The sequence below is a fragment of the Gekko japonicus genome, unplaced genomic scaffold, assembly GCF_001447785.1.
Source record: "Gekko japonicus isolate JY-2015 unplaced genomic scaffold, Gekko_japonicus_V1.1 scaffold679, whole genome shotgun sequence".
Taxonomy (NCBI): Eukaryota; Metazoa; Chordata; class Lepidosauria; order Squamata; family Gekkonidae; genus Gekko; species Gekko japonicus.
Genome location: NW_015160229.1, coordinates 543,765 through 554,844, shown reverse-complemented (window position 1 = coordinate 554,844; position 11,080 = coordinate 543,765). Strand labels below are relative to the sequence as shown.

General features: G+C 48.6%; 1 long non-coding RNA gene across 1 annotated transcript; it reads left to right on the top strand.

The window, feature by feature from the left end:
* Window positions 1-4,302: 4,302 nt before the first annotated feature.
* Window positions 4,303-9,347, top strand: LOC107111116. Its single transcript, XR_001482546.1, has 3 exons — window positions 4,303-4,356; window positions 5,930-6,096; window positions 9,273-9,347. It is a non-coding gene; the product is annotated as an uncharacterized LOC107111116 (long non-coding RNA).
* Window positions 9,348-11,080: the final 1,733 nt, after the last annotated feature.

Genomic DNA, 11,080 nt, shown 5'->3' with positions numbered 1-11,080 from the left:
CTTACTCTCAACTCCAAATCATAATTGAACAAGTTAAAAAGCACTGGACCAAGTACTGATCCCTGCGGTACCCCACTGCTTACCACCCTCCACTGAGAAAATTGCCCATTTATACTCACTCTCTGTTTTCTATTAATTAGCCAGTTTTTGATCCATAAAAGGACTTGTCCTTTTATCCCATGATTTTTGAGCTTACTTTGATGAGGAACTTTATCAAAAGCTTTCTGGAAGTCAAGGTAAACAATATCTATTGGATCCCCCTTGTCCAGATGTTTGTTCACCCCTTCAAAGAACATTAACAGGTTAGTGAGACAAGATCTTCCCTTACAGAACCCATGCTGAATCTGCCTCCATAGGTTTTGTTCATCTATGGGCCTACTAATTCTTTCCCCAATAGTGGTTTCCACCAATTTACCTGGTATCGACGTCAGACTGACTGGCCTGTAATTTCCCGGATCTCCTCTGGAACCCTTTTTAAAGATGGGAGTGACATTAGGTACCTTCCAGTCCTCAGGAATGGAGGCTGATTTTAAGGAAAGATTACATATTTTTGTAAGGAGATCCACAAGTTCACATTTGAGTTCTTTCAGAACTCTCGGATGTATGCCATCTGGACTGGAAAGATAAATTCACTGAAAATGCAGCAATGACAAAGTTACCAAGCTATGTAAATAGAAGACTGATTAAAGAATTTCAGGAGAAATGGAAAGCTTATTATTAATGTTTTATGTCATAATTGTGGAGAAAAGATTATTCATAGAGGATGTTATGTATATACTAATACTCTGAGAAGTTGGATTTACTTGATGGAGTCGCATAAGAGTAGAAGTGTTAAAATGAAGATATATCTAGTGCACAACAAGTGATGTTCTGTATTCTTGGTGCTTGGGGGGGCAACAGTGGGAGGGCTTCTCTTATGTTCTTATTATGTAAGGAGGAGTATCTAACAGTACAAAACTCTAGGGGGATCGCATCATTTAGAGAAGAATCCTTTGAGTAAGACATGTGATGTATCAACCTGTACTTGCCTGGATACTTCTTAGCATAATAGGCACCCAGCATACTAGGCATTCATCTGGCTGCCATATATTTCCATAGTAATGCTCTTGGGTTCAACAATGCATGTAATACTTTTATAATTTGTTGCACAATTGAAGGTTGGAGGAGGGCTTCCCTTCCCCCCAGTGCCCAGAAGCCTATTACAATGCATGTAGGCTCTGGTCTCATTCAGCAGCTGTCACATGTATGTTGGTCAGCCTTGTCATAAGGCCTGCCTTCCTGGGCTCCTTCCTCATTCATGTTGATGGCACCTGCCTCTCAAGACTCCAGTTTGCCACTATAATGTACAAGTGCATCTTTGTGCTGGGCTTTTCTCCTCCTGCCTACAGCATCCACTCTTTTCATATCAATCCTGCCACTGTGGCTGCTGAAATTGGGCTTCCATTCCACTATCTCTCACCAAGTCTTCCAGTGAGGCCCACCTGATGCCATAATTATTCATCTTGGCGAGAATGACCTTCCCACTGTTGTACCCCATGGTACAACAACGGGCTGTTGTACCCCATGACTACAGACTTTCAGATCCCTGTACTAAGGCTCCCGAACATGATGTTGCTGTGGTCAGAGCTGCTGGAACATCACAAGTGGCATGGGACCATTGCATCAGACAGAGTTGACTTAGCCAGAGGATGGTCTGCAAGGTAGTAGGGAGGCTCATTGAATCATCAGGCAGACATGATTAGGCATCCAAATATTTCTTTTAGGCAAACAGCTCTCTTCTGGGCTGATGGGGTTCACCCGTGTACTGGCCCGGCCAGGACTGGCCCCAGCAAGGCCCTCCTAGCAGGGACGATTCACCACCCTGGGGGCCCTTCTGCCTTCCCGCACCCCTGGGATAACCAGCAATGGGCCCCAACCCTCCCAAGCCACTTACCTGGGTGAGGAGGTAAGGGACCAGCAGTGGCAGCATCAGACCCACGGCAGGGCCCAGAGAGGTGATGGGCGATGGTGGCAGCAGCAGGCCTGTGGTGGGGCTCGGAGCAGTGGCAAATGGCAACAGCAATGGCCACAGGCCTGTAGCAGGGCCTAGGGAGGCTTCCTTGACCCTGGGAGCAGGTATGGGGAGGTGCTGGGTGCGCCTCAGCTAGTCATGGCCGACGCAGCGACAGCGTTGGCAGCAGGGGGAGGAGAAAGCTGGGGCACCAGCCAGTGGGCCTGGGCAGCGGCATCCCACTGGATCGACCTCCACAGCCTGAGACCTGTCAGCAGAGCATACAGAGGGGTGGGGCCAGCTGGAAGCAATTATACTGGGGGCAGGGGCAGGCCAGAGGGAGGGGAGCCCATGGAAGGGGAAGGATATAAAGGAAGGCCTTAGGAGGAGGACTACCTGTGGCTCCAGCCCTGGACCGTAGAGAGAGTGACCGGCAAGTGTGGCTGAGCCCAGGGAGCTGGCAGAGGGTAGGTGAAGTAACCCCCTCACCACTCGAGACTGAGGTGACTCCTGTTATCCCCCCCTTCCCGGCACCTCCACCTAGAAAAGGAGTCAACACACTAAGGCATATACTGAGGTGCAGTGGCATCTGAGAAGAAGTCGGCGGGAGTCAAGGATGCCTGTGACACCTCTCAGAGTGTCAAGGATGCCTGTGACACCTCTCAGAGTGGGGTATGGACACTTGGGTCCATGGTACGTGTGATGGCCTGCTTCGTTGTCTGTTGTATCAGAATGCTGGTGAGAGCAGGGGTGGTCACCCTGATCTTGTGGCAGTTTGGGCATTGGGATGGATGTATTTTGGGGGGAGGCTATGCCTGAATGCCTGCTTCCCCTGTTTGGGGAGTCCCTTAAGGGGTCTTGGGGGGGTGGAACTATGAAGTGGCATACCCAATGGAGAAGGAGGAGGAGGAGGAAGAGATTGGATATACCCCACCCTTCACGACCCAAAGGAGTTTCAGAGTGGCTTACAATCTCCTTTCCTTTCCAGAGGCTGTCAGCTGGCTCTCTCACCAGGTAGCAAGGGAATCACACAGCAGCTGGCACCCACATGGTCCCCAAGGGCTTGCTACTTCACAGTTACCCACTCAGCAAGCAGGCTGCGGGGGGTGGGGTTACATCAGGAAGCAGACAGGTCACCCAATGCTGGATCTGTCCCCAATCTGCGCCAATGCTCCTTTGGTAGTTGCGGCCATTTTCCTTTCCACAAGTTTGTTGTCTGTGTCTTCCATCCCCACGCTCACTACTCATGGGCCCCCAGGCCCCCAAGTTGTGATAAAGGCTACTAGTTTAGAAGTCTTCCAAAAGGGAATTACCGATTCATGGATGACAGATCTATAGGTCTAGTCAATGGACAGATATAGAGATGGCTTTTAGGACTTTGATGGAAGTGGAGCTTTAGTGCAGAGAGAGTAATGAATGATCTAGGGTTCTTGCATGTTTATTAGAATGCTGCATCTTCCCCTTCCTGGCATCCATCCCTGTAGGCAGATCTTGGAGGATCCTGTGTTCAAATAAACAGATTGGGCATTACTTTCTCCGCTTTGCAAGGAAGAAGAGCCAAAGAGACAAAATAATTATAAGATGCTGAAACTCCTGCTGCACTGAAAATCCTCAGCTTTCATATAAAAACAACTTTCCAACCCTTAGATTGCAAAGATATTCTTGAAAGTGTGTATTACCTGCTGAAACCTCCAAAATCTGATGAATCTCTGAATAAGATTCCTGTTGACTGGAATGGGCTGTCAGTGTGCTTGTGGGAATGCATTTCAGTGACCACTAAAGTTCCTTGCCTGTCTCCATAAGGAGGTGAAATAGAATGAATCATGCAAAACAGTGAACATTGCAGAATAAATCATGCAAAGACCATGCAAATATGTTTTATCTGCAGTTTGTAGAAGCTGCATTATTCAGCTATAGCAGAATTCTTATAGAATTCTGTTTTGCTTTGATTTTTAAAACTCACAGCCCTGTCTGTGCACAATAATGGTTATTTAAAATAGCCAAAAGGGGTCATTTCAATCAGAAACGAGCAGTAATGGCATTCTGGGAGTAGCAACATTTCTTCTCCTTCCTTGCAAGCAAACACACACACACACTCCCTTCCCTTTGCTCCTCCCCCAGGGCAACCAGTGCCAGCCAAAACTTTTCTTAAATCTGAGAGCAGCTTCCTCTCCTCCTCTGGCATCGCAGCTTCCTCTCTCCAGCATCTCCTATTTCCTGCTTGGGAGAGGAGAGAATGCAAGCCTTCCTTTCATTGGCTGAGGGCTCCTCCCCTTCTCCTCTGGGGATAGAGGGGGAGGGAAACAGCGGGGGGGGGGAATGGAGCTAGTAGCTCTTTTAGGAAGATTAGAAACTTCTTCCTCCAGGTAAGGTTTTGGTTGCTTGCAGACTTCTTCAGGGGGGGGGGAGCTAAAGAGAGCATGAGAGAGAGAGAGAGAGAGAGAGAGAGAGAGAGAGAGAGGGGAGAGTCAGTGCCAGCAATGTTTTCTTCCCAGCTGTGTGTCTACAGACTTTGCCAGAGAGAGCTGAGCGTCAGTGCCAGCAATGTTTTCTTCCCAGCTGTTTGCCTACAGACTTTGCCAGAGAGAGATAAGTATTCCCTTTTGCATTTCTAACCGATGGGGGTGGTGAACCTCACAATACAGCTTGCATTCCTTATTAGTGAAAGGGAGCAAGAGTCCAGCAGCACCTTAAAGACTAACAAAATTTGTGGCAGGGCATGAGGTTTCATGAATCACTGCTCACTTCTTCAGATACAGCTGGAATGTTAATCTATCTGTCCTTATATCTTGGAGAGTGAAGTGATTTCAGATGCCAAATGACAATAGCAGGCATTGTTAATGAGAGAAACAACCTAGGTCTCAGTTCAGTCCAGGAGTTTGCATTGTCTTGAGCTTCATTATCAGTTGCAATTCAGCAGTCTCTCTAATCTCCCTTTGAAATTCCTTTGTTAGAGAACTGCTACTCTTAGGTCAGCAACTGAATGTCCTGGAAGGTTAAAATGTTCCCCCCACTGGTTTTTGAATGTTGTGGTTTGTAATAGCAGTAGAAAAAGTAAGAGTCCAGTAGCAGAGACACTTTAAAATTTCCTTTTGCCCTGTGTGCAGCCCAGAAAGAACATTGGCAAGAAATATGCACTCTGTACATGTTCATGCTCTTCAGTTTGCTGTTACTTAAAATGGTGTGATACCGTTTCAAACGGACAACTAACTGGGGTGTATAAAAGGAATGACAGGATTGCCCATTGGAAACAATGGAAGAGGCTTAAAGGCCCACTGGAGATCATGGGAGCCAGGAATGCCAATTGACTTGCATGGGCTCCGCTGAAACACATTGCAGCATAAAAAAAGTTGCAAAGAAAATGTGGAATGGTTTTTCCATTAAGGTATTTGGGCCTAGATAGGATACTCTGGGACTGGAAGGACAGCCCCCAGAGTGGAAAGACAGTCCCTAGCAATAGAATCTGTGCTGTGGGACTAGAATGACACGTCACAGAGTGGAATGACAGGTTGCAAAATGGAATGACAGCCCCTGGGAATAGGCTCAGTGCTCTGGGACTTGTACTCACTTGCAGGATATGAGTTTGAAGTGAGAAGACGATTGCTGCTACTCCTGTCTCGGCATTAATTGTAGAGTTGTTGATTTTATAATAAATGTTTGTTATATTGAAACCAGTTAACATCTTGACTATTTTCTTTGTGTTTTTAATGTAGTTTTTCTCCAAGTAGGCTCACCAGCTCCGAGCTGGTAAATAACTGGAGCTTTTGGGGGTGGAGCCTGAGCGGTGGGTGTTGCCTTCTGACACACGTCCGGTGATGTCAGGGGGTGTGGCATTTGCAAATAAATTATGCTAATGAGTTATACTAAAGAGCTCCTGCACCTCTTTTTCTACGAAATTACCCCTGGCCAGAAAAGATAATTTTGTTTTTATTTCTACAGAGAAGAAAAGACACCCCCTCCACTATTTCCAGTTCAAAGTTCTTGGTGCCAAAGTCCAGACTCTCCTACACATCCTCATTACTCACTGGAAAGACATTTGGTGATGGGCAATGATGGTAGCAGCTTATGCAGACAAACTAGATCACAACCAGCACACCCTGATCCTGGTGAGTTAAATTACATTTCCTTTTTAAAAAATTCCAACATTATGTAGAAATTGAGCAACAGTGACAAAACAGGGAGATTTTTAAGGGCTTCATTTCCACACCATCTATATATATAAAAGAAAGTCCCCTCACCGTAAAATCAATGCCCAGGCCAAACTGCTGGACATAGAGACACCAAATTCAGGGAGAGTGCTCCTACTGTGGTGTAGGTGCTCGCTAAGAAGGGATTTTTGAAATTTTACCCCTAAGTAGGTCAAAAGGGGGGAAATGTGCTCCCCCCCATTGATTCCTATGCGGCTGCCAGGCAGCTGCCTCTCTGCACCCCCCCACTCTCTGATTGGTCAGCTGCAGAGCTCAGTATCCTAAGGTAAAAAAACCCCAACAGTTACAGGAGACTGCAGAGAGCTAATGACAGTTGAGGAAATCTGGAGTGGCCAAGAACCACCTGTGAGGTGAAGCAAAGCTGCTGGCCCAACCTCTCTGATGGCTTCCAACACACTCCCCCCATCTCCTACACCTAACAGGCGGTTGGTTGTCTGTCAGGTGCAGCCCCACCTCCACAGTGACTTCTAATACTCCTCACCCCTCCTACACTGGACAGGCAGCTGCCTGTCAGGTGTAGGAGAGGAGGTGGGATGGCTTCCAACACACTCCCCCCACCTACACCTAACAGGCGGTTGTCTGTCAGGTGCAACCCCACCTCCAGTGGCTTCCTCCCCCCTCCTACACTGGACAGGCAGCTGCCTTTCAGGTGTAGGAGAGGAGGTGGGATGTTTACAGCCACCGGGGAGGTTTGCTCAGCAGAATTGCCTTAGCACTGCTTCTGGCCCAGCCTCCCTGATGCCTTTAAATACAAACCCCACCCCCCCAACACCAGACAGGCCGGTGTCTGTCAGGTGTAGGAGCAGGGCCAGGGTATGAATGTTTATGGGGAGATAGTAAAGGACTTTTCTAGGAGCCATTTCGAAGCATGCCTCCCTCATGAACCCTCATGAACCTGAAGAAATGTCCACCACATCACCACTCCTTCACACCAACTCCCCATCAAGCCAGTTACACCAACGCTACAAGGAGGAGGCAACTTAGGAATGCGGCAAGGCATTTGCACATAGTGCTCCTGCAGTGCTCTGAGCTGCACAGGCCAAGTACCAGCAAGATCACCCTGAGGCGCTCAGAACAACACAGTCTCCATATGAACAAAACAATCCAGGAACACAAGTAGAGAGGCCATCACTTTCGTGGAAGGTGGCAGGAACTGACTTAACAGATGACTGCTTCTTAAATGGACAGTTCTGGTGGCAGTTGGTCGGGGAGAATGGTGGACGCTTGATCGCTATGCTCTCATTCCTTAATTCCCTCTCAGCATAAAAGGTCGGACTTAAACACTGCTTCTACTCACCAGACAATGCCTAAAGGTGGGGGGAAGGCACCTCCATCCCCAAAAAAGATTAAATCTGTATCGGCATACTGTAATCCCAGCAAAAAGAAGGAGGTGCGGACGTTAAAGGAGGCAATGGAAACAAACATGGCAGAAGCCAGGAAATCAAGTGCTCAAATAACCGTGGCGGTGGCAAAATTAAGCACACAAGCAGCTGCGGGTACTCTACTGACCATGGAAAGCTTCACCATGGCCATGGCAAGGTTAGAAATTAAGCTAATGGGCTCACTTTCAAGGATGCTGGACCCAGTAAGAGCTCAATTAGATGAGATCAGGGGCTCGATGACAAAGACCTCTCAAGTGGCGGAGAGTGCTCTAGCGATGATGGGCTTGCTACAGGAAGACATACAAAGCCTGCAACTCACTGACTCACAAATGAAGGAGAAAATGATGGTTCTTGAGACGGATGTTAAAAAAATACAACCTGAAACTAAGAGGCTTTGAGGAATAGGCAGAGTCAACAACAGACCTGGGCTGCTTCATACCATCCTGGTTGGCTAGTGAGCTGAATTTAGAGGAAGGTATAGCACCGGTTATTACGAATGCATATCAGAAGGGGGCGCCTAACAACCCTGCTAGGAAAAATCCCAGAGATATTATTGTTACGTTTGGTGACCTCCATACTAAGAAAAAGATTTTGGAGGAGGCAAGGTTAAGGGACAGCTTTAACTTTCAAGGCAAGCAGATTCTAGTATTCCCTGAGATGCCGGCTGAGGCGATTTAACTAAGGCGGGAACTAAAACCCATCACATCTAAGCTTTTGATGGCAAAAATCAGTTATAGATGGATCACCCCTGCCAGGATTCGGTTCTTTCATCAAGGCAGAAGATACGAAATTTGGGACATAGAGGCAGGCAAAACGGCTTTAAGGGCTCTCTGGTTAGATCACAACCTCAACCAAGAACTGGAGCACTACTCTAACAAAAGAAAGCCTCATCTTCTCAACTCACCGAGTCAAGAACAAGAATCAAACTGGGATCCTGGTCCAGAGATGGAAGAGAACTAATCTGGGGTGGGGAAAAGCTGAACAAGCGATGGTTGCTAGCAGTTTGACGTTTTCTACTTGATTTTATAGGCATATAATGTACTGTTTATTTTAAAGTTTTGAAAATTCTTACACTTATAGAGGGAAAGGGGGTGGGTTGGGAGGGGTCTTGGTGTCCCACTGGTGTTGACTACTCAAAGAGAAGACACAGGTCTTCGGGCCGCTCTGCTATTGTAGTAGAGGGCCACTGGGCGGAGTGGTGAGTAACCAGATTTCTGAAAGTTTGCTTTTTCTAACACATTGCCTCACACAGATAGTAAGTAATATCCAGTGCAATCTTAAGCACAGGAGTGTGTTGCCCTGAGTTCTGCGGGATGGACTCTGAAATTAGTGTGCATAGGACTGTATCCTAAGGAGACTGAAATGGTATGTAAGAACTCTGTGATGGCTATGTGTGGCCCTGTGTGAAATGAGCACAGAAAGTCATGTCTTAGTGATCAAATGTGTGCAGGTTTTAAAAGCATAAATCACTTCAGCTCTAACAGACATGGGAAAAGAGAACACAGCTGTTATGGCCATGGGAGGTAGAGAATCTCATAACATTCCTAAATGCTCAGCTTCCTGAGCCAGAATGAAGTTGAACTGTCCTGTACCTGAGCTGTGACAACTAATCTAAAGTTGTGTGTGCACACTCTGCCTGTGATGGTTAAACAAGTCTCCTGTGTTTTTTCTCTCTTTTTTTGTCTTTCGCAGCCTAATCTTGATGGTGTGATTATACCTCTTCATTTTATCACTTCAGGCTCCTGGCCCAAGCTTCTCATGCTCCCATCGACTTTCTCAAGTGTCTCACAGAGCATCAATGAATAGAACTGGGTGATTTTTAAAGCACTCTGCAGCAGAAATTGTAGTGTGAGTCATTGGTTTGTAAATAAGAAGGCTTGAATCTTGCCATGTCGAGATTTTGCATTTGATTTCTCTGTGGATACAGGGGTCATTTTGAGCTGGAGCGTGCAGGAGCGGTGCTCTGGCAGTTAGAAGCACAGGTGGTGGCGGCAAGCCCCATCCCCAGCTCCCAGCAGGAAAAAAACCCAGGCCCCACACAAGGCCCATGCTCTCCCCTCTGCTGCTGCTGCAGCAGCAGTTGCCTCCTCTCTGCTGTCTTCCAGCTTCCTCTGCTTGCTCCACTGCCGGTTTGGTGCAGCATCACTGCCGTCCCCCCTCCTCTCCCCAAGCTGCAGAAGAATAGGCCCGGGAAGCAGCAGCCGCCTCTGCTGTGTGCACCTCGTCCTCCCTCCTCCTCCGCCTCCTTCACGCTGGGTGATGTCAGCGGTGCCTGTGCTGTGCGCGGCCAGGGCGGGGACTCCGGTAGGTGGGCGGGAAAGTCAGCAGCGGCTCTGGTGGACTGGTGCTTCCACCTGCAGCCCAGGAAAGAGCGGCCTCCTCCCAGCGCCAGCATTCAAAGGTGGACTGCCTCTGCACGTGGAGGCTCGCATCTTCCCCTGCACAGTGAGAAAGGCCGGGCTCTGGACAGAGCAGATTGCGCAGGGTGCAGCTGCTCCCGCAAAGCCAACTGGCATTCTGGCTTTCCAACCTACCAGCCTCTTCTTGGGCTGACATCCCTTTTCTACATGCTTTGCCCGCCTCCTCCTGATTGCACGTGACGGCCACGGCGTAGCTTCTGAGTGGTTCTGGCAGCGGCTGCTCTTGCCCTCCCTTTCCCATCGTTCCTATGGTTACGCCTGTCAAGGTTTCTCTCTCTCATCCCAGTCCAGGGATGGGAGAGAAACCAAGTGTTCAGGAACAATTAAACAAATGCCAGGAGAATGTCTGTACACTCTCCAGGCTTTACCGGTAGTCTGCCACCAGGATCTCTCTTTAATCAGTTCCGCACCAAAGCTCATGAGCAGAGATCCCAAGCTCCTTCTTGCTTTATGGGACTGACGCACTTTACCAGCTCTGCACCAGGGCTGCAAACAATTAAGTACCTCAGTGGTAGCCTCCTTTGGCGAATGGCTTTAGACACAAGATTCAGTCTTAGAAATCAGGTTGCAACAGAGGAAACAGGTCCAGATAATATTGATTATATATTATCTTTATTCAGTGCACAAGCATGCATATAACCACCCACCCAGCGGTTTGAAAGCCCGTACGGGCGAGTAGATTAATTGGGTACCTGCTCCTAGAGCGGGGGGGGGGCACCCTCCTTCCCTTCGGTGAGCGGTGGAGCGGCGGTGGCTGAGCGGCGGAATGGTGGTGACAGTAACTGACAAAACATGGCAGCGGCAACGGCGGCGAATTGAGCGGCCCGGACAGAGATTGGACCGGCAGGGTGTGGTGCCAAGGCAACGTGGTAGGCCGGAGCCAACCAGGACAGAGGCCAGCTACGGTAGCGCGCACTGTCGTGCACTGAGGGACCATCCCCGGAAGGAGCTGCTGCGGTCGAAGAAGATCTGCGCCGAGACGTCGTCACCCGGGGACTAAGAACTTCTGCAGAAAACAACCACCAAGCCGCGGGTGCCTGATAGGTAGTCATTTCCCCTCGATGTGTGGCCCTAGTGAGG